This window comes from Vulpes lagopus, chromosome 3, assembly GCF_018345385.1.
Source record: "Vulpes lagopus strain Blue_001 chromosome 3, ASM1834538v1, whole genome shotgun sequence".
NCBI lineage: Eukaryota > Metazoa > Chordata > Mammalia > Carnivora > Canidae > Vulpes > Vulpes lagopus.
In genome coordinates, this window is record NC_054826.1 from 2,361,586 (window position 1) to 2,387,626 (window position 26,041).

The following is a 26,041-nucleotide window of genomic DNA, read 5'->3' on the forward strand; positions in this document are numbered from 1 at the left end:
ATTCCTCATAAATATGTCAGATGTATTACTTCTGACCTCACAAATGCATTTACTGATTTATAGAATTTACACTTACTACAAAAAATGTGACATTAAAAATAAACATTAAACCAAACATTAAACATTATTTGCATTAATGACCAAGTTTAAGGGAGATTTTAAAATTATGAAATAGAACTTGATTTTGAAATCGTGCTACAGAATTATGTTTCTTGAATGGATAAGTGCTCAGAACCTCCTCGCTTTTTTTAAGTAAGTAATTTCCCAAGCAGGCAACTGCTCTAAGTATATACTCATACATATGTGTATCTCCATACATACATCTTTGCATAATGAAGGCTGAAAAATAATTTAAATTAAAATAAAATAAAGGGATCCCTGGGTGGCGCAGCGGTTTGGCGCCTGCCTTTGGCCCAGGGCGCGATCCTGGAGACCCGGGATCAAATCCCACGTCGGGCTCATGGTGCATGGAGCCTGCTTCTCCCTCTGCCTGTGTCTCTGCCTCTCTCTCTATCTCTCTGTGACTATCATAAATAAATAAAAATTTAAAAAAAAATAATAAAAAAATAAAATAAAATAAAAATTTAAGTTAAATGAAGACTGAAAAGTAATTTAAATTAAAATGAAATATTAATTTAAATTAAAATACAAATTTTAATACTAATTCTTTTTGAGTGGGATGAAATATTGCAAGTAATATTTTATCATTCCGCCTATGTGGCCACAGAGAAATTTTCTTCCTTTTTCAACATTTCTGAGAAAACATATGATTTATGCTCTGTAAGTGTGTTAAACAGAACAAGGGGTATTTATATATATTAGAACAGATGCCGTATGCTCATCCCCTTGGTTTCTGTAGCTTGAAGAAATTTCTAATTCTGCTGCTGTCATGAATTTGCATGTATCAGTTTTGTGGTAATGGGAAATAACCTTTAGGTGTTGTAAGTTACCTTTAGAGGCGTGTACTAGGATTAATTAAGGACTGAATTTGTTTCTTAAATAAGAAAATATGTATTTCAACCTGCAATAAGAAGATGCAGGTTGCATTTGTAAAAGCTCATAACTCAACTATGTGACATTTGGTTTAAAAAAGGAAAGGGAAAAAAACATGTGGGATTCAATCAAGTTTGCATATGCTGCTGTCTAGATAGTGTGGATGCTCAAATGCCAAATATAGATTAAAAGATATAAATGGGATTTTTTTTTCTTCTGACGATACAACATACTTCTAATACATGGAATTTAGAGGAGAAATACATACAAATCCTTTGCCACTTTTAAGAGTAAAGGGATTCAAATTATTGTATTTGGGGGAAATATTTGGACAGATTATGTCAAAGAACTTCAAAATGTCCAAAGGTTTGGTTAATCTATTACATTTCAGAGTTGCAGCTAGGTGTATTATAAAAAGGCGGGACTTGTTATTGGTTAATTTGGAAAATTAAATTAAGGAAAGAAAGACTTAAAAAAAAAAACTGTGAGACATCTCATGCTTTTAATATAATAAATAATAGCTAACATTACTGAGAGCTTGCTATGGGTCAGGTCACTACGATAACCACCACGTTAGGAAGGCAGGAGTCAGGTTACTATGCAAAAGTCTGCACAGTAGTCTTATAGAATAAGTATTATTGTTATTGTCATTCTGGAGCCTCAAAATATTTAGACTTTGAGTGGTTAAACAGTTTGCTTGAGTTGATGTGAACAGTAACTGCTAAAGTGAGTCTGTGGGCCAAACAGAACAAAGTGGGAGTGTGGATTCTGAACTACCAGAAAATATATCACCTCTCCTTATCAGCCAGTGTATCAGCCAGTGTCCAGTCCCCACTGATGGTCAAATTTCTGGAATCGCAGACCTTATACTTTTCCCAAAGAATCTGAATCTTACTGTATTACACAATCAATTTTGTAAATATTCAAGTATTATTGTCTTACCTACAACCTCTAGCTACATCAGTAAACCTTTATTTTTTATAGTTTTTCTCTTTTCCTTCAAAATCAGAAGGGGCACGATACGGAAGAAGGAAAATGTGAAGGTTAGGACATGGGGAAATTAGATACAGAAGGACAAATATATTGTATTGAGTAGAAGATAGAATAATTGGCAATTTAAATCAAAGTGTGTTCTCCTTATTACTATTATTAAAAGTCATTATTTAAAGATTATTTATTTTTAATGGTTTGCTGCTTAGCTAAGTATTTGGCCCTGAAGCAATTCGTGAAAGAAAACCATTTTAAAAAGTCAAATTAACAGAAATAGTCTGAGGATGATTCCCTGCTGCTTTTTTTCTGAAAATCATAAAATAACAAGAGGACCATGGAGTGTTTTGAGTAACCCCAGCATGGAGTATGCATAAAATGAAGAAAATATCTTCCTTGACCTATTTAAAACATGTATTTTCAACCTTTTTTCTTTATCCCTACTGCTTCCTCAGACAGGGAGTTGGTATATCTCAGTAGGAACAGTAGGTTGGTAAAATTTAATGCTGATTTTGCATAAACTAGAGCTGTTTCTCACTTGGACCTGGGAAGAGAAGGTGGAACCAGTTCTATATAAAAGACCACATAAAAAAAATACTAAATTATGTATTTTGACTCAAGGTAGTCACATACCAGAGAGTATCATCTCTTCATGTACATTTATTTATCTTCAGATTGAATTATTCATGCCGAAGAGTTTAGTGAAAAATCTATTCTATTTTTCAGAAACCATTCCATTTTGCCTGAATTTTGCAGAGGTAAATGTAGTTGACTCTGAAGGAGTCAGGCTTGCTTTATAATAAACAGTTGACTTTCACCTAATGACATTTTCTTGTGTTGGGGGGCTGTCAAACTAAAACATCTACATCCATGATATATTGGCCTCCAAGGAAGGAATCCTCAAAGTGCCTTCCATCTCAATGTGATTACAGGTATCATTTCGGGTAAGCTTTTAAGGATCGTAGGACAGCGCATATGTCAGTGCTTCTCCATGGCCTGTACAGCAGCTGTGACAACTTGGATAAGGGCCAACCCTGGATACTAGCTAATTAGAAAAAAAGTCTTTTTGTAATTTTTAAAGTCTTTTTAATTTTTATTTTTTTTAGGAAAAACGTCTTAAAAAATAAATGTTCTTGGAGAAGTAATTCACATGTACACAAGAAAATTTCTTGGGTTTGGGTTTTGACTTACTTGAAAGTGGAAGAATGAGCCCATAGAAGTAAAGGGAATAAAACGTGGGATGGGGGAAGAATGTTTTGGCTCAGAGTAGGCTTAATTTACAGATGCAAAGATAGTAATATGAGATTTTATTTTCTTTAGCATTATGATGTATTCATGGAAATTTTTTTATTAAGGCAAGCCTAAGTGTTTGGAGTCTAGGCCTGTGTTTATTATATGCCCAAGTGTCAGGCAAGCCCCTAAGAATCACTTTGATTACCATTTAAAAATGCAAAATGAGGCCCCATCCTAAGAAATTCTGGTTTAAGAGGTTGGAGGTAGGATTTAAGAAGCTGAGTAATAGTAATTGAAAAATCCCTAGAAGGTTCTGGTACACAGGCAACCATCCATGTCAGACCACACCTAACTGAAATAAATGCTTCTCACCCCATGATGAGACCAATGTGCTGAATCAGTACATAAGTAGAGTGAGGGTGTTTTAAGTCTTGGAAGCAAAAGTGGGTCAATTGAAGCAGGCAGGGTGAAAATTTCCCCTAGTACTAATTCTCTTCTTGTTTCATTTTAATTGAATTTTTTAGGTCAGTAGATAGACAATGGAAATAAAAATTACATTTCATAATCTCTCTTCCATCTACATGGGTCCATGTGACCGACTGAATTAATGGCTGGGGGACATCAGAGGAAATGGCATATGGATGTTTTGGAAACTGCCTCACTTTGTCATTCTTTCCTCTCCTTGGGTGTTTGCACTATAGAAGCTACTAAACTGACTCATCATGAAAACTTGGGATGTGGTATGATGAGCAGGAAGGAGCCAGAACCCCAGAAGACTTTCTAGAGAGCCACCCAACAGCACCAGCCTGGATGTCCCTGGGTTTTTAAACAAAAGAGATTTATAATTTTATCTTGTCTTTCCTGCTGTTCTTCACCTGGAACACTCCTAATTTTAAATTATCTGACTTTATGCACCTGAACCAATTTCAGGGATGCATAGTATAGAAGGGGTGGTACCCTGAGATGCCAAGGGTAGGATACAGAATGACTTAGAAAAAATTCCTTCACTATCCTTTGTCATGTAACTGGAATCATTAAAAGGAAAAACTACTATTCATGAAGTTCGCGAAACATGTAGTTTGAAAATAGAGCACCTCAACTGAGGCAACCAAAGATTTTTAAAATATTTTATTTATTTATTTTTGAGAGACACAGAGAGAAAGGTAGAGACACAGGCAGAGGGAGCATGTTCTCTCGGGGGAGCCCAAAATGCAGGGCTCCATCCCAGGACCCCGGGATCACGACCTGAGCCAAAGGCAGATGCTCAACCACTGAGCCACCCAGGTGCCCCGACAACTGAAGTTTTTAAAGCATTTATAAAATCTGCAAAAATAGAGTTATCATGTCAGTTTTCATTACTACTGTCTAAAGACAGTCTTGATTGGCCCAAATTAACAAAATTAATGAATGTGTATGCATATGCGTGTGTGTGTTAGTTTGAACATAAAAAATTTAAAGATATCCCTCTAATGAAAAGTAGAACCTTTATTTTTGGACTTGGCTTGTCATTTATGAAGGGGGTAAATGGCAATAAATGTCATGTGCATTATAAGAATTAAATTATACATTGGGAAGACATGAGCAACCCTGCTCAAAATATGAGTAAGTGAATGATAATTTTGTTAGGGTGTTTTTGATATCATGATTCCAAAACCTCATAAAAAAGTCAGTGCTGGGAACAAACACTGATGGATGATCAGTGTGTTTTATTAAAATTAAATCCTGATAAGAATCTGAAATGACATCTTTGCCATTTTGAATTTCAGAGATAGTATTTTTGGTTTTGAAAATAGATTCTGACAGTTTATTCGAATCACCTAAAATTTGGTTTCTCATGCTTTCATCATCTCATGGTGATCATTTTGATGAAACTGCTTAGTTCTCCTAGTACTTTTGATGTACCAATCCTTTCTCATTGGCACATTATTAAGAATAAAAAAATATTTTTCTTTTCACAATATGCGTTCATTATAATAAAAAGAAAAAAAAGGCAGAGAAACACATTGGAACATGAAAAACACTATAATGATACCTCCTTGAGAGAGCCACTTTCACAATCTTTGTCTATATTTTGACTATTTTGTTGCTTTTATTTTTAAACATCTGTTAAATTGTGTGTGTGTTTCAGGTTCATTACAAAAATGTCAAAATATCATATGTAGTAAATTGTATATAGTAAACTCTGAGCTCCTTCCCTTCGCCCAGCCTCTATTGGTAAACACTGTTAGTGAGTCAGAGGGCATCTTTTCAGGTATTTTTCTAAGCACTCCTAGGTACAAAGGTAGATGTATTAACACAAACACATACACACATAGAGACAAACATAAACCTCTTGTAGACACATTTTTACAATATACATGTGATATGCCTCTCTTTGTACACACACCATGCACACATAGACACACAAATACATATTTCTGTGACCCAAAGTTTCCACTTAATAATAATACATCAGATTTCAGAGCAGCTGAGTGTTAGTTTCTTAAAAAATTTCGAATTAGGGATGCCTGGGTGGCTCAGTGGTTCAGCGTCTGCCTTTGGCTCAGGGTATGATCCTGGGGTCCCAGGATCTAGTCCCACGTCGGGCTCCCTGCAGGGAGCTTGCTTCTCCCTCTGCCTGTGTCTTTGCTTCTTTAACTCTGTGTCTGACTCTCATGAATAAATAAATAAAATCTTTAAAAAATAAAACTAAAAATTTCCACTTAATACTGGTTAGTTCCAGTAACAGAAACTTTAATTCTAAATTCCAAATCTGTGATTTTGGGGGGTTTTTCAAAAACTGTGAAAGGAAGAGACATAGGATATCTACTCAATGCTGCACTGGAAGTCTAGACAGCTTAGTAAGGCTAGGGGAAAACAGACATGAAAAAGTCTTTATTCACAGATGACATGATTGTCTATGTCAAAAGTTCTGTAAGATATATTTTTAAAATTTATTTATTTATTCATGAGAGACACACACAAAGAGAGAGAGAGGCAGAGACATAGGCAGAGGGAGAAGCAGGCTCCATGCACCGGGAGCCTGATGTGGGACTCGATCCCGGGTCTCCAGGATCACGCCCTGGGCCGAAGGGGACGCTAAACCGCTGAGCAACCTGGGCTGCCCAATTCTGTAAGACCTATAAAAATGTTACTAAAACTAAAAACGAGGTTATCAAGGTCACAGGACACAAGGCCAACAAAGAACAATCTGTATAATCGAAATAATCATAAATTTAACTTCAACTAGTTTTTGAAGAAGAGCAGAATATTCCACCCCAAAATATGCCTTTTTGGTATAACAATGGTTTTAGACTGATTATTTTTATTTTTTATTTTTAGACTGATTATTTTTTAAGAAATAGCGGATCTATTAAAAACAAATTGAAAAAAAATGAAAAAAAAATGAAAAAAAATTAAAAAAAATTGAAGTTTTGTAAGAGACATTTACAATTTACAAGGGAAATTGCCATTTGCAAGGTTGTTTCCCTTTATGTACCAGGAAAAGAAGATGACTAAATTTCTAGAAACTCTTATTAATGGAGAAGGCAAGGATTTAAATCTGTATAACAGCCTTACTCTTGTTTACTGTGCTTTTCCTGATAACTTCTCATAACTGCTCGTATCCCCCTAACAGCTCTTTTGTCTTTAGCTGGAGATGTTATTTAACATTTGAGGCCTTTTGGGGGGAGTTACTCAGTTTTTCTAGGTGTCTCCCATGCAGACAGGAGGTATACAAGTTATTAAAGTTCTGTTTGTTTTTCCCCTACTAATCTATTATTCCTTATGGGGGGAGGGTGTGTGTGGGGGTGTGGTGTCTCAGTGAAGAACCCAAAAGGGTGGAGGGGAAATTAAGTTTCCTCCCCTACACTTTTATTTACTGAAAATTATCTTTGATAGTATACTTCATTTTTAAAATGTTTGTCTTTAATGATGTGGGAAAAGAAAGGAAAAGAAAAAATTAAATTTCCTTACTATCTACTGCCCATTGACAAGTCCTTGAAACAGGCAGTGTTCTTTCTCTAGGAACTCAGTGGCCTCTATGTTAATACTTTGCTAAAAGCAAGAGGCATCTTAGCCAGACCTCCCCTCCCCCCACCGCCACCCTTCCCCCCCACACACACACCTAGGATCTACATAACATATAAAAATTCCTTTGGAGGATGCCTGGGTGGCTCAGTGGTTGATCATCTGCCTTTAGCTCAGGTTGTGATCCTTGGGTCCTGGGATCGAGTCCTGCATTGGGCTCCCCACAGAGACCCTGCTTCTCCCTTTGCCTAGGACTCTACCTTTCTCTCTGTGTCTTTCTAAATAAATACATAAAATCTTAAAACACACACACACACACACACACACACACACACACACACACCTTTTTGTACTAAAGACATCTCAAGAATTCTTTCTTGGTCATTGGTTCTAAACTCCATTTCCTACATCTTTAAGGCAATTAAATAGAGTTCTTTACAAATTAATTTTAGCACTATCACCAGGAGGTTAAAGAAATCACACATCTGTAACAAAAATGCATAGACATAAACATACAAATGGAGATTTAAAAATTTTAGCTTTAAGACAGGTACAATAATGCAAAGCTCACTAGTTTATGAAAGAAGAGTCAGATCCAAATTGTGTTTTAGACATATAGGATAAGTTAATTTTGCATGCTTAGATTGCTAAATTAAAAAAATATATTTATTTTATTTTTTATTTTTTAAAGATTTTGTTTATTCATGAGAGACAGAGACAGAGAGAGAGAGGCAGAGACACAGGCAGAGGGAGAAGCAGGCTCCATGCAGGGAGCCCGATGTGAAGAACCTAGAGTTCTTTGATCCTGGGACTCCAGGATCACACCCTGGGCCGAAGGTAGGAGCTAAACCACTGAGCCACTCAGGGATCCCCTAAATTTTATTTTATTTTATTTTATTTTATTTTATTTTATTTTATTTTATTTTATTTTATTTTATTTTTTTTTATTTTTAATTGAAATTTAATTTTATTAATATTTGTGGATAAGAACTTTCAGATTTTTCATTCACTTAATTTCAAATTTATTTTTCTCCTCCTCCTTCTTTTCTTGACAAGAATTACGTCTTTAAGTTTATATTTCAAGTGATGACTCTGGGTTACTAGAGGAGATAAGGCAAATATTACATCTCAAAGATGCAGAGAAAGGATCTAAGTTTCTCCAAGAAGAGTTCTGCTTCCTAAATCTGGATCTTTTACCATATCTGCAGGCCTTTTGAGATAAACAAGAGAGGTTTTGGGATTGGTAAAAAGAAAAGATGGGCTTTTAATTGTTTCTAGAGTTGAGTTTCTGTTCTTAATGAAGACTGGATTTATAAGACAAATACAGTTGGTTTTCATTTTTCAAATAATTGAATGATAACCTGAAAGATATCAGGACCCAGCCATCCAACTACATTACCCTCAATTTGCTTCTTTATATCACGATAAGGATCCTTAGGATGAAAATGGAAAGATTCGTATGTTCTAGACTTCTGCTGTATTTCTTCAGAATGTTTAGTAAATCCTTTCACAATGGCTTCAGGATGTTTTCTTTCCTTCTGAGTACATAATTTCATTTTAGGTTAGGGGAGAAGGCCTACAAACAGTTCGTATCAGTATCTGAATATCAGCTTCCATTTGGGTTGAGTTTTGGGCATAGAGCAACTACAAAAAAATCTTCTTGAATATCTATCTTGTCAGGTTTCAGCCAAGACAAATAGTAAATGATGTAGGAAATGATTGGAGTTCGGAGCCAACAGCCAATAAAATATTCTTGAGGCATCTTAGGTGCAAAGGGTGTTTTTATTGAAGCACTGGGACAAGACTTATAGGCGGAAAGAGCTGCACCAGGGTCATGAAGAATGGCCCATTATAGGCTTTCAAGTTGGAAGGGGGTAAGGGAGAGCGGAAGTCTCTAAGGGATTTAGAATCAAGGTTTCCAGGGCCTCAAGGGGGCCAGCTGTTGTCAGGGAAAGGTCATTTATTACTGCCTAAAAAACCTTAGTCTCTCTGTCTCTTAGTCATCAATATACCTTAGGAGGTATATTGATAGGTCCTGTGCTTAGAGATGATCGCCAACATGGATCTTGTGGGTAGAGATAAGGAAGTTTTCCATTCTTTTCTTTTCTCTATATGTTAAAGAAGACTTACAAGATCCTGGAGGGTTGGGATAATGTTAAGCTAAGATTGCCTTTTGCCCTTAGCCAGGTATTAACATTGAAGCAGCTGAACTCCCAGAGGAAGGTCACTTTGCTTGTTTCAAGGACTTGTCAGTGGGCTGTAGACTGTAAGAAAATTTAATTTTTTTCTTTTGCTTTTGTTTTCTACATCAGTAAATATTCCAGGCAGTATCTGACAACCCCATACACACACACACATGCAAACATACACAAGAAATTTAAATTATAAAGATACCATTTATAGTAGCATCAAAATATTATGCATAAAGGAAACATCCATCTTGTATACTGGAAAGTGCAAAACATTGCTGAGAGAAATTAAAGAAAAATCTAAGTACATGGTCAGATATACCATGTTTCGGAATTGGGAAACTCAATAGTGGTAATGTGTCAAGTCTCCCCAGAACGATCTCTAAATTCAACACAATCTCATTCAAAGTCCTCACAGTCTGTTTTAGATATTGACTAGGTGATCTTAAAATTGATAGAAATGAGTATTAGCATTATCAAGCAAAGTTGGGAGACTTACACGGCCTCATTTCAAGATATATTTTAAAGCTATTCTGCTAAGCAAAGTACGTCAAAGACAAATACCACATGATCTCAGTCATAGTGGAATTTAAGCACAAAGCAAATGAGCAAAGGGATAAAAGAAGAGAGAAGGAGGCAGACCAAGAAACAGATTCTTAAGAACAAACTGGTGGTGACCAGAGGGGAGGTAGGTAGGGGGATGAGGGAAACAGGTGATAGGGATCAAGGAGCGCTCTTGGGGGGATAAACACCAGGTGATGTATGCAAGTGCTGAATCACTATATTGTACAGCTGAAACTAATATTGACATTGTATGTTAACCAACAGGAATTTAAATAAAAACTAAAAAAAAAAAAAAAAAGCAAGAGTAACCAGCAGTGTGATACTGATAGGCAAATAGATCAATGGAAAAGAATAGAGTCCAGATATAGTCAATGGGTTCTTGACAATAGTGCAGAGGCAATTTATCAGAGAAAGGATGGTTTTTTCAAGAAGGAAACACAGCTGGGATAGGCCCATAATTTGCCTCACATACCTAAATTAACTGAAAATGGATCAAAGGCTTTACTGTAAATCTTAAAAGTACAAAAGATATAGAAGAAAACATGGGAGAGTAACTTTATGACCTATTTTTATAACCAAAGATGCACTGGAGCACAGCCATGCCTCTCTGCTTATGTATTGCCTTTGGCTGCTTTTGTGATAAAACAGCCGAGTTGAGTAACAGAAATCATATGGTCCGTGGAGCCCATAATGTTTATCAGCAGGCTCTTTTCTGAAGTCGGCCAACTCCTGCTATCAGTTATAAGGAGTAGAAAATGCAGTGAGAACTGGCTGGAAAGCCGAAAAACCTGAACGACCAGGAGGAGCATGACTTCAGGGCTGTCCGCATGCTCTGGCTCCGAGTGCTGTGGGTAGGCTTCACCTTCAGACGGGGAACTTGAGGGCAAGGTTTCAGGGCACACAGCACAGGTGGGAACATCTTGAAGAACGATTTAAAAGTTGCTTCTTCCTGGGGTTGTGTTTTTATTTTTTGGACACTTTACTCAGATATTCTCAATAAACTAACTTCATGTGTCTCTAATATAAATGACAGAGTGATAAGAGGGTGACAATTTTCTTTCCAAATCACCTTCTTTGCCATGAACTCATGGCTTGGGCCACACTTCTGAATAAGCCATGAGTGGGGAATGGAATTACCCTTTACCCGTCAGGGCCATCTTGTAGCTGGGGACGGGTTGGTGAGAAGTAGTATGAAATGACTGTAGTGATGCTTCATGCATTCCTTCTCCTACTACCCTAAAACCACTGCTTGTTGACCTTTCTCATGGTTGGATTTCTGGTAAGTTTTCTTTTCTTTTTCTTCTTTCTTTTTTCTTTTCATTTTTTTTCTCTCCTCCCCTCCCCTCTCCTATCATCTTTTCTTCTTTTTTCCTTTTTTTTCATTTCTTCCTTTCCCTTCCCTTCCCTTCCCTTCCCTTCCCTTCCCTTCCCTTCCCTTCCCTTCCCTTCCCTTCCCTTCCTCTCTTTCTTTCTTTCTTTCTTTCTTTCTTTCGTTTTCAGGGGTTCCATTTCTAAAAATGCTTATCATGTAGTAGGGTTTCATCTTTATAAATATTCTCAGTTGTTGGTTGGAGATAAATAGCCTTTATAATAAAAATGAAGCATCTTTCCATATATCATATTGTAAGAATTTTAATTAGAAATTTGTTCAAATTTCAGATGCCTTTCATTATATATTTAAAAACTAAAGATTTTAAATTTAGAGATGTGATAAATTATATATTTAGATTTTCTAATATCTTTCCATTTTTACATTTCTGGAATGTATCTTTTTATTATGGAGCATTTATCTTTAAATGTACACAGATTACATTTTATTCATGATTTTTTCTTCTTTCTTTTCATTAGTAAGATCTAAGTCTTTATTTGGAGATTTCATTGGGTTTTGATATTAGTTATATAAGCTGTGATGTCAAGCTCTATAAAATGGTTTTGAAGCTTTATTTTTCTTCTTTCAATTGGAATGCTATGAACAAACTTGAAATATTCTCTTCCAAGATGGTTTGATATGACTGACTCTTAAAACTGTCTTTGCCAGGCACACTGGAAAAAAACGCCATGATTTATTGGTCTAATAACATTTTGCTTCTCTATTTAATCATTTTTAGTAACATACATTAAAACAGTTAATCTTTATTTAAACCGTATATTGAATATAAACTCAATAACACATATATAAGTAAATTATTATATGAAAAATAATGGTAAAAAAATATAAAAGCAAGTCTTTTAGGGGCTAGAAAAATTATGTCTATTTTAGAAATAGTCAACCTTGAAATTGGGCACATATATTATGATAAAAATTAAAAATAAATCTTAAAAGTTTCATTAATAGTTAACATGAGAGCCAAATGGTGGTTTCTTCTCTTCTTCTTCTTCTTCTTCTTCTTCTTCTTCTTCTTCTTCTTCTTCTTCTTCTTCTTCTTCTTCTTCCTCTTTGTTCCAAATATTTTCTTCTTATGAAGAAAAAGAAAATAGCAATCCCAGTTACACAATACACGGGCTACAGTGGAGATCAGATACCTTGTCTCTAATGTAGTTTTATAAATATATGTTCTGTCTTTAGCTTGTAGAATATTGTAGGTATTTTAAGCTTTTTCCTTGCTTCACTGACCCGATATAGAAATATGCACATTTAAATAAACAATTTTGCTTTAGCGAAAATTTAAACTCACCTCCCAGGCATGATCATTTTCTGACAGTGTAGAACAGACCCACTGCCCATTACGCAGCTTCCTGAAACTTCCTACCCTGGAGGTTAAGTTAGTCCCTTACTATATGGCTCCGGAAAAGAACAAACCCAGTTCAACTGTTTAAGAGGTTACTTTTGTATCAAAACTTTGCTAAGCAGACAGAAAGCCTTCTGGAAAACCCCATACTAATAATCAGCTATTCCTACGCAAAGGTTTTGAAATCAGATTCCCATCTACATATCTCTTGATTGCAAAGCTATTTGGCACTTACAATCCTATAATGCTGTGATTTGTAATAACGAGATCATTTAAACATAGAACACCTTTAGGATTAACTCAGAACTATATCGCTTTTTTCTTCTAGAAGAGCAAATGCATTCAATCAGATCTTAAGCTACAGATTGCTTGATGTTCCTCTAGAAACCAGCTTATCCTCTATAAATGTGTATGACAATGTTGCTTTTCTGGAATTGTGGCTTTCCCCTTGGATACTTTGTATTTTTTTAAAGAGTATAATTTCTTTTTTAAAACTATTAAAGTTCTTAGAGCTCATTTAGCTGGATGAAAAATTGGACTGTTAAGTATCATTAAGAAAATAAATTAACACTGATATTAGAAGGCAAGTGTTTATAGTTTCTGAATGATATATGGCTTTTAATAAAAATGAAAGGATTAATTTTCAAAAAACATTAGGACTTCCAAAATTAGAGTACCCATTTCAACATTCAAGGTTATGGATGTAAATGCTCACTTTATGATGATGTGACTGGTCCTCAACAACGATCTTTTTATGCCTAAAAGTCTTGCATACTTATTATATATAATTAATTATTTACTATTTCACTATTTGTTTACTTATTTATTTTTTCCTCTTGGTGAAAATCTTTGAGTAACAATTTCTCCCTATTTACTATTACTTTTAAGCAGATGGCACAAAATCTCAGTATCTTTCTCAAAAAAGATAAGTTTCCCACAATTCTCACAGAATTTCTATGAGTTCTCCCTGGTCAAAATCAGTTGCCAGATTTTTGTTCAATATTTCTGCTAAATTGAATGTAGGGACTTGCCAATTTAACTCGCCTCAAATGAGGTAATAATTGAATCTCATTACAGCCAATTAATTCTGCGCTAAGAGAGGTTACAAAGGGAGTCTCGTTTGAAGCTCACTCCAAGTTTTAGGTAAAGCTTGGCCTGCCTAACCACATCACACATATCAAAACGTGGGGCTTCTAGACAGGTTTGGACATATGACAATAAAACCAAATAAAACACAATTTTACCCACTAAATCTGCTGTGGAACTATCTGAATGCTCTTTAGCATAATCTTATATAATACGTAATGGACCAATACAGTAACCTTTTGACTGGTTTTTAGATATATCCCTGCCTTGTCACTAATAGACACTGAAATAACAACAAGGAAAAGGAAATCACTTCTGATTTAGAACAAAATCTCATGCAATGTACAGCTCCTCCATGCTCGGTGGTACAGATTGATCACTGCATTTGTGCCCTTGGAAAAGAAGATAAATGGGGGCTGAAATTCATCTTGGGAATTACCCTTCAAGCCATTTGCCCTTGTAACAGCTATGTGCTCCAAAGGAAGGGGCATTATTCTAATTATCCAAAGGTGCAATTGGATGACTATAGCTATTGAGTTTGGGAAATTGATTTAGCCATAGAATATGTGATGCTACAATATATTAAGGCCATGTCAGTAGCATATATTAAAAATGAACTGAGATTTAGCCCTGGGACATAATCTTATATTTTTTCTATCAAGTGTGTATTACTTTAACATTGTACACATGGAAACGTTTAAAAATTTAGAATAAACAATATCATCTCTGTGTTTTAAGCTCTATTCTTTAGTAGGGTCTTCATAGGACTTTGACAAATACAACCGGGAATAACAATCAGTAAACCAAATAAGCAAAAATGATGAACAGCATGAAATAATCAATAAAAAATTGTTAGGTTGTAAAATGGAACTGCCATTTTGTGACTCAAAACAGTCAAAAACAGTGATTTCTTATGGTTAAATCTAATAAATGCTTTGCTAATGAAGTTCTTCCATTAAGCTGTTTCCATGACCTGGGTGCTCCGTCTTATACTTCTTGCCCTCATCCCATTAAGAGCACAGCTCTGGATCCTTTATTGATTTGCATATTATTCTGTTTTTCACTTATGAGTACATTTATTTATTCTCTTTTTCAATATTAATTATTGAACGCCTAGTTCTTTCCAGTCAAAAACATATGAGGGATGCATATCTTCATCTTTTAGGAAATATCAAGGTTTTTTCTTTCTTTTTTTTCCTTAAGATTTTACTTATTTAAGAGAGAACAAGAGTGGGCACAAGTAGGGAGGTGGTGAGGAGGGGCAGAGGAAGAGGGAGAAGCAGACTTTCTGCTGAGCAGGGAGCCAGATATGGGGCTCCATCCCTGGACCCCTGAGATCATGACCTGAGCTGAAAGCAGATGCTTAACTGACTGAACCACCCCAGTTGCCTCATTTTTTTCTTTTTTATAGAATGTTAACTGGGCTTTAATATTTTCGTTCCAAAATATATGTTTTTGAATGTGGGGGTTGGTATGTGTGTGTAAAATAAAAATTCAGTTTGGTATAAAAATGAAGAGCTGTGAGAAGAGGTTGTTAGAGCCAGTAGCATGTGTCATCTGGGATGACTAGACCATCCCAAAAACATCTTTCTGCATATGAAGAGAGAAAAGGACGAGGGGAGTGCATTTCCTCTCTCTCAAAGAGAGCACCTGGTGACCCTCCATATCCTGCTTCTCCACCCTATCTGTGCATCAGAATCAAGTGGGGAGGCTTAAAAATATATCCATCCGAGGAGGTCTAAATTTCTGGTTTTAGTTCTACCATTGATATTTTTTAAAAGTTCCCATGTTATACTAATATGCAGTGCAGGTGGAGACAGACTTTGCTAGAACAAGGCCAGCACAGGATGAAGGACACATGGCTTTCATTAAGTAAAGACAAGGAATCAGGCAGGAGGGCTTCCTTTTGACAAATGAAAATTGTTGATCAGATGCTATTTGTTATTCTAAAACTCGAGTTAATTAAAAAAAAAGTATTTCCAAATAACCTTTTAGGACACATCTCTGGTAGATAAATAATGCAGAATCCTAGGTTTTAAGAAGTTAAGGAATCGTGAGCAGCCCAGGTGGCTCAGCGGTCTAGCGCCGCCTTCAGCCAAGGGCCTGACCCTGGAGACCCGGGATCAAGTCCCACGTCAGGCCTCCTGCATGGAGCTTGCTTCTTCCTCTGCCTGTGTCTCTGCCTCTCTCTTTCTGTGTGTGTCTCTCATGAATAAATAAATAAAATCTTAAAAAAAGAAGAAGTTAAGAAATCAGAATATAAAAGTCAGCAGTCCGGAAAATTATGATACAAATCTGAAATTGATGTATCCTTTAAGTACAGCACAAAAAAATGTCTACTGGTTTCTAGAGGAATTCTCTTTTCTTTGCACACTTCCCTCCGACTCCACAAAGGGACCTGTTCCTAGGTAGAGTTAAGGCTCAAGATGATAGAGCATTAAGAGGAGGGATGTAACTAAGCCTTCTTAGAGCATATGGTCTTGTTCTCCCCTTCTTTTCTCAGGGTATTTTTATTGAGGTCGACTTTATGTCTTATTGAAGTAGAAAACTATAACAAATAAGAAAGCCTTGGCCTAGGGCAGGGGACCTAATATTGCTAAGTTGGTATTGGTTCTAAATCCACGCCTTCTTGCCCAGAGACAGGGTCCCTGTCGATACTTGTATGCAACCTATTTCAAAGAGAAAACTGTATTAGTGTTTAGGTCAAAACACTTTGGAGGAGTCTCTGTCCTTCATGTTTCTGATGTCTTGAAAGCAGAGTCATCAATGCCTTTGTTCTATACCATCTCTTCTAAGATGTCGGCACGATGAACAACAGCCTTAGAAGATAAAGATAGCGTCTGTCTCTGGAGCAAGGAACAAATTTGTTTACTGTCCGACATAGGAAAGATATATATGGCCAATCATGCCTACAGGCCATTACAAAAGATCTAGGTTCTCTAAGCTCGGGGAGTCACTTCTGTAATATAACCCACTCTCCCTTCTGTTCCATACAAGGAGTCTTGTTGTTATTTTTCAAAATACCGTTACCTTTGGAAGTTCATTCCTTGCCATAATTCATAAAACTTTTACTACTTTCTATTCAAGATGCCAAACTGAGCATAATGTCTATTTTCTCTCTTTTGTCAAAAAGTGTTAAGATGACAGTAAGAGAATTGAAAAGAATGATCGCATCATAGAGCAGGAAAGGGGCCATCAGATCATCAAATATGTAGGTACATTTCTAGAAGATGAAAACCAAGTGGGATAATACTAACAAATCTGACAAAGAGAAAGCACGCACAGAACAGGATATTCAGAGGAGAAAGCTACCAACGACGTAGGAAATGGTTTTGTTGGCAGAACCGTAGAATGATGGCAGCATCAGAGTGGGAAAGACTGGGATTTCGCAAGTAATCAAGATGTGTAATTAAAGGATGTAGTAGAGAGCATGAGTGACAGCACATCCCTTGCCACCTCCTGCAGGTGCAACAAGTAATTGTCAACCGTCAGTCTTCATCCTGCTATTGTATCCCGAGAACTGTTACAGAAAGAAATAGAAGCAACTCTCTAGGAAGAGTAAGAGTCATTGCACGGTGGCTCACACTCCAAGCTAAGGCCTTCATTGACTGGACATTTCTGGGCAGGAAACCCTGCTGGTCTGATCCTTGCTATGCACATCAACATAAAGCCTGTTCATTGACTCACCCATCCTCTACACAAAGCTTTACTCCACCCTCTTTTTCAGGGGAAAAGTATTGCAGGGAAATAAATCAACACAGTGGAAATTTTAATCAACCTAGATCTTAATTTGTATAAGTGAACAATCAGCTAGGATAAACAGAATTTTAAGAAAACTTGCAGCTTAAAAGTTTAGGTTCAGGGGCACCTGGCTGGCTCAGTCAGTAGAGCAGGCAACTCTTGATCTCTCGGGTTCAAGCCCCACCTTGGGCATTGTGCTTACTTAAAAAAAAAAAAAAAGTTCAGGTTTAAAATAAACATAGAGACATGGTTATTCAAATTAAATAAATATTCGAGGGACATAAATCAGTCTCTTTACTTTTTAGTATAGTCAGAAAAATTTAAGATGATAAGACAAATACAGCAGCTTTGAGAAAAGACTATGTGAAAACAAGAGAGAGTTCCGAAATCAGAAATGTAAACATTAGGGCAAAATAATAAATGAACTTACTGGAAGGAAATTTTAGAGGAAATCTCTTAGAATAGTGAGCAAGAAGTCAGGAATGGAAAATATGAGAATGGAATATCAATATAGGTAGTCCAAAATATAAAAATGTCCAGATGAAGCAAAAAGGAATCATAAATCAAGGGAGACATCAGTAGAAAATAGAAGACCTCATGGATGTCATGAAAAAAGGCATATGTTATTTTTCAACATAAAAAATAAAATCAATTGCAAAATATGGAAAAAATGTAAAAGGTCAACAGTATTCAAATAGAATGCTTCATAATTTGAACAATTAATAGAGAATAAAAGCAGAATCCTTTTGACATTGGCTTGTGTGGGAAGAAATATATTTAATAATTTGAAATACACATTTTGTCGTTTACTGAAAAACTCCCTGCAGGAAGTAATGGAGAGACTTTACACCAGAGATCTTCACCTTCAGTGCTCGACAGATCAGTTTTACAGTTTCTTTCATGCCCAGACAAAAAGCCAAATTTCCCAAAGTCCCTTTCTAAATGTATCCCTGACCTTGAGAAACAGGTCCTTCAGGTGTAAACAAACTTCCTAAAGGCCATTTCTTCGAAAAGATGTTCATGTATGAATTTGGAAAGAAGGAGAGTCACAGTAAATGACACCAAATGTAAACTTAGAAAAAAATTCAATTATATGTTTGTCAAGAAAGTCAGGTATTATTAATTCAGGGGAAGGAAGGAGAGTTTATGATTTTTGAGGATCACTCATGAGGTTGCAATAGTTGTTCAAGAGAGTAGAATATGAAGGATGATATTTGTTGACTGAATTTAAATTTTTCGAATGTGGGGAAAATTATTTTGATTACCATAGGGTTGAATTATACCTCATCTTGACATTTAGAACCTTCTTAAACAGCGTAGTTTTACTGACATATGTTACTTTTCTTCCTCCACGGCCAATGGTAATATACAGTGCTTTGAATATTGTTTTCACAACTCAATATGTTAAAGACTCATTCATGGGCCTAAATTGATGAGAAGTTCAAAGAGTTAAATTAAATCATTGACTATATCGTTGAAATAATACATTCTCAAATTTACTTCTCCTACTTAATCCTCTCTTTTAGGCACCAGATCTATAGGTTTTCGGGCATTCTGCTACATCCAAAACTTTGTAGCTGTGTCGTTTAACTCTTTTTTTCCTCCCTAATACCGACTCCTATTCTTTATGGCCTTATTTCTCTTAATGCTACACGTGTTTTTGTGGTACATTTTCAAAACATCATGGCGGTCTTAGAGCTTTTACTCATCTTTATTCAAATTGCTATGAGTTATCAGCTTCAGTTGACTTCGAGCTTTGATTCCCTCTCATTTCCATCCTTTCTTTAATATCCATTCACATGTTCCCAATTCAGGCTCTTTTCGTCTCACATTTGGATTATTGCTGTAACCTCTTATATGGAAATTCAGCATTCATCCTTTCTTCCTTTTAACCTCTACACACTAAACCAGATTAAAATTTCTAAGACTCTGCTTATGTCTCTCCTCTGTATGAAAATACTTAATCACTCTTTTACATTAACACTCCTTAGCCTGGCCCTCAGAATTTGTCACTGTATGACACAAGAGCAGTCCCGAGAGGAGGCTTGAGGACACATCTTAGCTCCTTTAAGTCCTCACATGGCATTTTGGTCACTGAGCAAAAGAGCAATCAGAGTAAAGCAAGGGGTTTGCAACCAGAGGTAGCCTCAAAGATGAGGTCGGGCTTATCACCCTCCTTCCTCAGTGTGAAACCCTAGTATCATCTCCCATCTGACCCCAAACCAAAGTTCTCACAACTGATGGGAGAAGGTTTGCTCTTGGCATCTACTGGGCAGGGCTGCTGCTGAACTTCCTATGATGCACAGGAAAGCCTCACACAAACAAACATTATCCATTCCTCAGTGTCCACACTTTGAGAAGCCCTGGTAAGTTTGTGGTTTCTAAAGACGTGATCCTGATTCTAAAGCTTCTGGAATGATTTTTTTAAAGAAATACTGTGACGGGTCACGAGGGAGCCAGATCTACAAAATCACTGTATCAACTTTCACCAGAGGAGCTGTTCAAACAGTTGTAATAGATACTAAACGTTTTTATGGATCTAGATGAAAAAAGGCCCACCAACCAACAAATAAACCAAAAAAAAAAAAAAAAAAATCAAGCTCCTACTGACAGACAATAGTGTGGTTACTCTGCAAAGTCACCGTATGAACTGGTTACCGTATCAAGTGGGCGCGGAAGTGCAGAAGGCCCAGAATGGGTGAAGAGTGTACAGAAAAGGCACAACGTAATCAGTCAGATTTCAGAGTTTTGTGATGCAGAAGAGGGGGAAAAGGAATGTAATAAAAAGCTATTGGCTAACTCCTGAATCCGTGAGAGGGTGGGAAGAGTGACAGAGGGAGATCCTTCCAGACCAAGGCCCCCAAACACTGCAGAGAACTCAGCTGAAAGCTGCGCCTTTTGCTAGACACCGCAGCTGGCGCCCTGCCCTTCTGCGCTCAGCACTCAATTTTCCAGAACCTGTGTGCAACTGCAGCTGCTTCTTTTGCTCAGGGAGCCTGATCCCTCTGGGCAATAAGAGACAGAACAGATATGCCACTCAGCAGCCTCCCCCACAGGTGTTGCTAGCTCCCAACGCCAAGTTAGGCAAGTTGCATCTCCCCACAGAAGCCTGAGTCCCATGCCAGCACGTCGGGTACAGAGCAGGCGAGGAAACCAGGGACCTGGGCTTTCCAGCCCTCATAGGAGAGGTGTTCTGTGTCCCTCACCCAGACTCATAAAGGGAGAGGCGTTCTTCAACCAAAGGGCAAAGGGTACGCGTGTTGGGCAGCCTTCCAAAGCCACTGCTAAAGGATATTTTAAAATTCATAAAGAGATCACTTTCCAATTTTAACATGGAAATTGATTCAAATAAGATCATTTATTAAAGTGGTTCATTCCTTTTGAATAAGAACACCAAGTTTTGTTTTTTTTTAAGATTTTATTCACTCTTTTTTTTTTAAATTCTTGATTTTTATTTATTTATTTATTATTTATTTATTTTTATAAATTTATTTTTTATTGGTGTTCAATTTGCCAACATATAGAATAACACCCAGTGCTCATCCTATCAAGTGCTCCCCTCAGTGCCCATCACCCAGTCACCCCCACCCCTCACCCACCTCCCTTTCTACCACCCCTAGTTCGTTTCCCAGAGTTAGGAGTCTCTCATGTTCTGTCTCCCTCTCTAATATTTCCCACTCATTTTTCTCCTTTCCCCTTTATTCCCTTTCACTATTTTTTATATTCCCCAAATGAATGAGACCATATAATGTTTGTCCTTCTCCGATTGAATGGATAAAGAAGCTGTGGTCTCTGTATACAATGGAATATTCCTCAGCCATTAGAAACGACAAATACCCACCATTTGCTTCAATGTGGATGGAACAGGAGGGTATTATGCTGAGTGAAATAAGTCAATCGGAGAAGGATTTTATTTACTCTTGAGAGAGAGAGAGAGAGAGCAGAGGCAGGGAGGGGGTAGAAGGAGAGGGAGAAGCAGACGCCCTGCTGAGCAGGGTGCCTATGGGCCTCATTCATAAGACCCCAGGATCATGGCATGACCTAAGCCAAAGGCAGATGCTTAATGGACTGAGCCACCCAGGCACCCCCCAAAACACCAAGTTTTGATCAAGGTAATTCTATATTTATATAGAACCGGTTTCCAAATAAAGATGATTAAAATCTGATGATAACATATCTATTCTAGTAATTTAAGAATTAATGCAAATGAACTGCTATTCAAGGTGTCTTTGCTTACATTTTCCTTTCCTGTGCTAAGTTAATCATAGGCATTCACATACTATTGTATTATTTTTAAGTCACAAATCAGGTTGGAAAATGTGTAATTGAATTTTATCCCCTTTAACAGTAATAACCCATTCTTTAGCCTGTGAAAGGAAAATTGCATGCAATTTCCAGAGTCATTGCATCTATTAATATTTCGGTGCCTGGGCTTAGGTGTGCGAGAGAAGGAAACACAAATCAGTTCTCTGTGTTTTAAGGTTTAAAGATTGACCAGATCTTGCCGGCCACATGCTTAATAAAGTTTACAGGAATATGAAGGCTCAAGGACATATCCTCGGGGCGGTTTCTTTGGAAGCTGTGGTCATTTTAATGGATGAAAGGAAAGCGCCCTATGTCTTAAGTGACTCTTTGAGAATATTTCTCCCTAGAGGTTGTTAATTTTCTGAAATGGAGAAAATTTCTTTTAAGTCCGCTATTACCACTGGCAGCTTGAAGAGTAATTCACATTTAATAGCTGCTTCATAGCATCTCATTCTTTGCCAGCTGCACAATCCTGAAAGTCTAATGTGCACCCAGGAAACAGACTAGCATCATAACAGTGCAACACTAATGCACTTGGAATGCCTCTTCTGATATTGTCATTGACATGTCATCAGTTATTACAGGAGCCACCTAAAAATACAGGAAGAGATGGTAGACAGTGAAAGCTACTACTACTTCTTTTTTTTATTTGAAGAGAGAGAGAGTGTGTGTGTGTGTGTGTGTGTGTGACCAAGAGCCAGCGCACCAGCCCAGTGGTGGGAGAAGCAGACTCCTCACTGAGCAGTGAGAGGGGCTAAGATCCCAGGACCCTGAGATTATGATCTGAGCCAAAGGCAGACTAACCAATTGAGCCACCCAGCACCTCATGTGAAAGAAACTTCTATGAAAATTTTGAAGCAGCCTATGAGTCCTATGACTTATCCAAAAATGTAATTTTCTCGCTTTTTCTCTCTATTATTCTATCCCTTAGGATACGGAAATACCCAAGCCACTGCCATGCTGCAATAAACACATAGCATATTTTCTAGTTGACTTTAACCTTTAGAATAATAGAATCCTAAGACTTTGCTTTCAAGTTGTAATTGCTCTGTCATTGACTTGGATGATTTACAAGGCTAACTGCAGGTAGAACTTACAATATATTCTAGGTGCAGCATTTGGAAAGCAGAGCTATACTTTATAAGTGGGATTTTGTTTATTAAGTTGAACCATATGAGACTGGATTTGGTAGGTCCAAATTGACCTTGATATTGGTCAATACCTGGGATATTGACAATGTCATGTAGCTTAACCAATAGAAATTGAGGTTTTTTAAAAACAATTAGAACTAGTTGAGTGTGAAGCCAATACTTTGCCTTCTAGTCTCCTCATTCATAAATTCAACAGATTTTGGGGCCTGAGAAGAGTACAATGAATACTTCAACTACGGCCTTCACAAAATTAGTGATTTCCTTTATAATTTGCCATAATGAAACTTACCACGCTGTAGGAGTTGACACAAAACAATTCTTCTGGCTAAACAATTACACAGTTTAAATTCTAGCAGTCCCAAGCCCTATGCACTTTTATTTTTAAAAAGATCTAAAACACCTTAATTTCTGACTGAAGACCTTTGCACCATAACTTTTTCTTCCAATACTACTTATGTCTGTCTTACTTCCAGGCTTCCTGCTGATCCTTCACTAAGCCTTGGCTAATTACAAACAAATAGATGCGTGGTATTTAAAATTTTGACATTTACATATAGCTTCCTATTGAATTTCAGTAGGCTATATGATTGTTTTCGTTCTGTAGACTGACTCCTTAAAAAAAGACTTGTCTCCCCTTTTTTTCTTTTTTTCTTTTCTGACCTATGACAATACCTAAGAGGTATCTTTGCTCATAAGTCATTCAAATACTGATGTTGTTAATGGACAAATGGATCAAGAAAATGTGGTGTATATACATAGCTACATATATATACACACACAGTCCAATGCTATTCAGCATTAAAAGAAAACTAAATCTTGTAAGTTGCAACATAGGTGAAATTGGAAGGCATTGTGCTAAGTAAGATAAGGCAGACAGAGAAAGCCAAATACTGCATGGTATCACTTGTATGTGGATTCTCCACTAAGTACATACATACATACATACATACTCATAGAAAGAGAGTAGAAAAATGGTTGCTAAGAGTCAGGGAGTGGGGTAAATAGGGGATGCTTATAAAAGGATAAAATTGTAGTTGTAAGATGAATAAAGTCTGAGAATCTAGTGCATAGCACAGTGACGATTGTTGATAATATGTAACTGAAATTCTCTGAGAGTGGAACTCTATGACGGAATAGAATGCAAGCTGACCAACTTTAGCAATGTAAAAGCACATTTTTTGCCAGTACGACCTGGGACCTACAAAGCAAGTTGCAGAGTTAGGGGGCTCGTCTTAACAAGGGTAAAGTAAAAAAAAATATATCTTCAGTTAATAGACCAAAATTAGAAGTTACACATACTATTTTAAGTTATAGTGCTAGGGATGCCTGGGTGACTCAGTATTTCAGCACCTGCTTTCAGCCTAGGGTGTGACCCCAGGTCCTGGGATTGAGTCCCACATCGGGCTCCCCGCAGGGAGCCTGCTTCTTCCTCTGTCTGTGTCTCTGCCTCTCTCTCTCTCTGTATGAATGAATAAATACAATCTTTAAAAATAAATTAACAAATTATAGTGCTAATTTACAGAGACACAATGATATCATTGGGAGATTGAGTATTTTGAGAGTGATAGAAGATAGATAAATCCTTGTCTTTTATAGCAGGAAGTCAATAGGTAATATATGATATAGTAAATCAAGGAAGAGCTGGAGAAACATGCTATTTAGGGTAAAAGCAACAACCACCAAAGAACTAAAAGTGGGAACTATGACAAGTCTCATCTGGAGAGGGCAAACTGGGGTGATAATTGGGACAGAGATCGTGCCTGTTTATTATGAAGTTTTCTGTGCTGTGTGGTGGTGAAAAATTATGGTGTATCTTAGTAAAGCCATGAGAAAGGAGCTCTCTTCTAGGGACAAGGACTGTAACTACAAAAACTTAAACTAAGTATCCCTGATTTGTTTCGTTTGCCCACAACTAATAATCTTTACATTTAGACTTAACGTTCACTTCCAGTATCCAATTTCCAACTCAGTCTCCCCCTAGAAATGAATAGGTAGCCAAGAGATTGTCACGACAGGTGGAAGGAGCTGCACACACTATGCTTGTGACTTAAATGGCCCGTGTATGTTGCACATAATGACAAGGACTATTACCAAAATCAAAACCCAAACCAGACATGAAGCCTAAAGTCTTATATCCTGAGTGAATTAAAATGGCAGATTTATATTTATATTTTATATTTATATTTGGCCTATGGTCCTGTGTATATTACCAGTTTACATATTTCATTTATCTCTCAGTAGAGTGTAGTTTTCAAGAAAAGAGGCGTTTTTCAAGAACACTCTTACATTTCATAGTGCCAAACACCTTGATTTGGGCATATTAGATGCTTGAAAGTCCATTGAAATGAAGTGAATTGCAAAATGCAGAGAGAAGAACCCTCTAAGTCTGAAACGATTGGCCAAATAGGTTAATCCAATTAATTCTGACTTCAAAGTTAGTGGAGGAGCCATTTCAATTGTCAAATTAACTTCCCAGAAACTTCTGAATCCCAGCCTGCAAGGTGCAATAATCTCCAGGGCTGGTTGTCTGGAGCTCTGATTTCCAGAAGCCGGCCTCAAGCTGGCTTCCTATCTTCCCTTAGCCTCAGTTTTTCTCTCTGCAAAAGGATGGAGATTTTCTTCCACAGCAAATACTCTATGACACTACCTGGTATTCATGTCACTTGGCTTTTAATCACTGAGTTCCATGAAATGGACTCACACTACTGATCCAGTCTACTCCCCTTGTCTTACAATACTTGAAACTTGTACCACTCAGCTGGAGATACTTTTTGTTCTGCAAAGAAAGAAAGGAAAAAAAAAACTGTAGATATGTAAAAAGAAATAAATAGTAAAATAAAAATAATTATTCATAATTTTTCCATGAAAAGTTTCCAATACTGAAATGACATTTATGTCTCAATGAAACCTAATGATGGCATCTCAGATATTTTAGCACATACTAAGTATAATTTTGTTGCATCTATACATTTCTGCTACATATATCTGTAGTAAGAGTTAAAATTCCTAAAAATATAAAAATTGCTGGTGCAATGAAAGGAAAAATACACCTATC